This window comes from Psammomys obesus, unplaced genomic scaffold (genome assembly GCF_907164565.1).
Source record: "Psammomys obesus unplaced genomic scaffold, mPsaObe1.curated_primary_1811, whole genome shotgun sequence".
Lineage (NCBI taxonomy): Eukaryota > Metazoa > Chordata > Mammalia > Rodentia > Muridae > Psammomys > Psammomys obesus.
Window position 1 is genome coordinate 1,977,359 of NW_026596256.1, and position 4,620 is coordinate 1,981,978.

A 4,620-nucleotide genomic window follows, 5' to 3' on the forward strand; every position below is an offset into this window, starting at 1 on the left:
TTCCTTCCTTCCTTCCTTCCTTCCTTCCTTCCTTCCTTCCTTCCTTCCTTCCTTCCTTCCTTCCTTTCCTCCATCCCTCCCTCCTTCCCTCCCTCCGTCCCTCCCTCCTTCCTTCCTCTCTTTCTTTAATGGGTTGTTACTGTGAAGATCTTGTGAACGCATGTCAAGGTAAAGCCACCCAGGAGAGTAGACAGCGGACAGTTCGGTTTCTGTAAAGGAGTCACCCCTCTTCCCTGCTCTACCCCTCCCCCACCTTGTATTCCCCTCCCCTAACAGGACTATATAGCTGTTCAGAAGTTTCTGTTGTAGGCACTGTTGTGTTGAAATTAGTTGGGAACCAGAGTAAGAAGCTGTGTGGGGACAACAGCAGGTTAAAGGCATGGATCTGGGACACCACCAAGGCCCTGCCCCTCTGTACTGTGAGGCCTTCCTAGGACTTGCTGTCTCACACGAGATCTTACCTGCCACTTTCCGTCATCGTAGGCATCCAGAAAGAGGGGGTTGTTCGTTTCTAACTTGGGGGTTGGCGTCAGTGATTCAGATCTTACGTTTGCCAGGTTGTTCTATATTATCATTGTTGCTGCTGATGCTGACAGGTCACTTTCTGTCCCTAGCTGTCCTCTGGCTCATATAGATCCATCTTGAAAGCTGGCATCAAAGGCGCGTGCCACCATACCTGGCTACCTTGCTAACCTGTCGGATCATCTCCAGGCCTGGAGTAGTACGAGCTTTATGAGTAACGTGTAGTAGTACGAGCTTTATGAGTAAAATGTAACGTGACATTTACAAGAAGAGAAGGTCAGAGGCTCCAGTGCAGAATCACTTGCAGAAGACAAGCATCACATGCACGTAGACCTTACCGTTCGGGTAGAAGGTGAGAGGAAACAACAAATATTAGTGTTTCTTCTCACGGATTTTCTTAAACCTTAGGATGGTCCCTTCCCAACAAGCCTTTGCATCTAGGCATGTGTCTGCAGAGGTCGGCTCTTTCAGGAATGCTGCTCTTCTTTTGGCTTTCGCCTCTGTCTCCTTTGACAGGCTGGTTTTGAAAGATGGGACTCAGCTGGTGAGCATTCTCAACCTGGTAGGAGGAAGACCCCTCTCAGGAGAGGAGATTCCCACAAACCCTGAGTCTTCTGGGGACCCATGGGTTAAGATCCATTACTTTGCTGTGGATTCCATGGGCTGGATTCTATTAGTCTTGTGGGCTGTGGCACTAGCTGAGCTGTCAGTAATGGTCCAGTTTTCATCTCATCGAGCTGGGCCATCACCAGGGCACTGAGGAGTTGCTCAAGTCAGGAACCAGAAAAGGCTCGCCCTGCCCTCTTCCCCCCTCTTCCTTCATCAGACACAGATGATATCCTTCCTAAGTTTCTTCACCTCAGGTCTGTCCGGAGCACTCAGCTCAGAGTTCCCCCTTTCAGCTTCCTGGAGGTTTAGGGGGAGGGAGAAGGTGGGGGAGGGGCTGGGGTGTGCTCTTCGGCTCTGTCCGTTGAGAATCACCAGCCCTGTTTGGAGTGCCCCTCTGCGGGGAAATCAAAGCAGCCAAATGGTTCAAGCGGGAGCCTGAGCTGTTAACTTGTAAGGAGGCCGTTCCAGTGGCTACTCTAGTGTGACCGACAAATCACACCTACACGCTAGGGCTGGAAACAACATTTGCTTCTGCTCGTGGGCTATGTGGGGCAGTGGGACTGGGCTTGTGTCTCAGCTGGGGACACCCAATGGCTAGCAGTGACTCCATATTGGTAGGCTGTCTCATGTTGGGAAAATATCTTCAGTAAGGCCTGGCAGTTGGTGCTAGCTGTTGGCTGATGTTTGCCACAGCCTTCACGCGTGGGCTCCTCCTGTGGCCCGCACTTCACCTGGAAGCCATAGGTGTCACCTCTGTCCAGTACAGTGGTGACGATCGAGTTAAGGCCAGTTTGGACTCTCAAAAAGGGATGTCTTAACAACCTCAGACTCACAATGACAGCCGTGTGGAAGCGTGCGTGGGTATGTTTGAAAGCTGCTAGAGGGATTGCCCACTGGGAGGCTGGGCACAGAATGTGAATTCTCTCTCCCTCCTCCCGGGGGTGCAGGCTGTGGCCTCCCTGTTTTGAGGAACTGTTTCCCCTCTCAGTCTGCCCAAAGATCTGCTGAGATGCTAGCCGGGGTCTCCTGTTCACTGACGGGCTCTCACCACGGCTCCTCTGCTTAGCAGCTGGCACGGACACGCTCTGCTTCCGTTGTCTTCCTGCCTGGCTTCCTGGCTCCTCATTCTTCCTGCTGGGGGGATATGTTATTCAAACATGGCACCTGCGTTTGAGCTTTGCCCGACTGCTGCCTCCCAGGAGGACCCTCCGCACCCGTCATGCCTCCCCGTCCCACCGATGTGGTCTCCACCCACTGCATGTTCACACTGGCTAGGGTGCCCTAACGCCCTGTCCTAACAGACCCCTTCTCGTCTCCAATAACAACACTGCCCTGTTACCCACACTGACGTCACAGTGAGACTCGGTGCAAACCTCCTCAGCAAATCTTCCAGCTAAGTGTCCCTGAAGGGCAGTGCAGCCTCGGCACCACGGGTACTGGGAGCAGGATGGTTCTTTGTTGCGGGCCATCCTGTGCAGTGCAAGACATTGAGTAGCATCCCCGGCCTCTACCCACTAGGTGCCAGTAGCTTCCCACTCCTCAGCCATGACAAGTTAAAAAAATCAAGTCTCTGACGTTGTCCGGCGTCTAGGGAGTGAACTGACCACAGAGTGCCTGTGGCGTGAGGTAAGTACGCTTGGAGTGGCCCTCTGTGGGCCCACCCTGCCTCCTCCCACATCTCCAGGATTCTCTGATCATGACATAGCCTTTTCCTCCTTAAGCCTCTGTACTGCTGTTCCTCCTGCCTATACTCCAGCACAGGCTCTCTCTGTCTCTCTCTTTGTCTCTCTCTCTCACACACACATACCCTTCTTTGTAGGCCATCACCTAGCTGACATTTTGTTGCCAGCGGAAGCACCATGATGGGTCTTTCTTGGTTTAGGTTTCCCCTTGTCTGCTAAACCAGACTCTTACTCCAGTGTGGGCCTGCCTGCTGGCTACCATCTCCCGGGGACCTCCGTGGACTCCACCTGACTCTCTTGACATGCTCCTCTCCAGCGGCTGGCTCTATCCCTCATCCTCACAGCTATTTATTTTTCTTAAATCAAGATACTCTAGAAACCAGAGGTCAGCTTCCTCAGGACACTGTTGGAGAAATCCAGTACCTAGCACTGCGGAGCACTTCTGTCCTTGTTCCCCACAGACCCCAGCGGTGGCTTTCTCATCTGAGGCCTTTTCTGGAGGCGCTGTTGTCAGGGGGAGGCAGAGGCGAGGCTTTGTGGGCTCTGTGGGTGGTCTGGTCTGGCCTTGTTACTTCTGAGCGGGTCAGGGTTTAAGCCCTAACAGTTTTGTATTTCCCTACTGTGGCCTTGAGCAGTTGCTTGTCAAGGACTCTGAAAACCTGCTTTTTTTTTTTTTTTTTTAAATAAAGCATTTAAAACTGATTCCAGCAGACATTTTCCCTTTTCTTTTCCTTTTCTAACTGACTTGCTCCGATTTTGATGCCGGGCATCCTGGGGGTAGTGATACTCGAGAGATCAGCGGGCTTGCCTCTAAGCGGCTGAGTACAGAGATCTGGTACTCCTGGGACTTTGCGCCCCCTTGTGGTCTGACAGAAAAGGTTATCATGATAGAACTGAAGGCAATTATTTAGACTCCTCCTCCGCCTGCAAATCTGCTAAGAAAGAGAAGCAGACTCAGGGGAGCAAGGAGAAAAGAAGGGCCCTGTCTGGAATTCTTGCCCCAGATAATTTTTGGGTGAGCACTGTCAAAGACTGAAATTCTGAGAATGTTTTGCCAAAGCCTCATAAACAAAGGCTAGAGCCAGGCACAGCCTAAGGGCAGCAGGAAGAAGGATCAACAGGGAATAAGACATAAATAAGGCAGGTGCCTGAGCTTTGAGATCTGTTGCCATCTCGCTGTGTCTCCTGTGTTATGGGGCTGGGGTGGGTGTGGCAGACCCCTCCTCTTGGGACTGGTTGGCTTCTTGCTTTTCAGCGTCACTTTCTATCCAGCTGGCCATGGCTTGGTCAGATGAGTGTTTCCCCGAGTCATGTGACCACCCGCTTGGGTGGCAGTTAACCGTTGCCAGGCCCCTCAACCCAGACGAAGGCTCAGCACTGCATTTCAAAGCGAGGCAGAGCTGCCTGATCAATCTCACTGCCCCTTCTTAATCGGTCAGCCTTTTCTGAGGGCTGGGGATAGTGTTCAACCTTTTCCTTTCGCCTTAACAAACCCCCATGGACATGGAGGAAGCCACAGTCCCCATGTTTTCTCAGTCCAAATGTTGTATGCTCTTCATATGTGTCTTTGCAGGCTACATAGGATGCCTAGTGGCGGGACTGGGGCAATGTAAAATAACATGTAAGTCTGAATGACACATTGAATAAGAAGTAATGTTTTGGCTCAGAGGAACTAAGCATGGAAGCTTCAGGAAGTTCTCTGGCCACCCCTGTTTCAAAAACAAAACAACACACACACACACACACACACACACACACATACACACACACACACACACACACACACACACACACACACACACACACA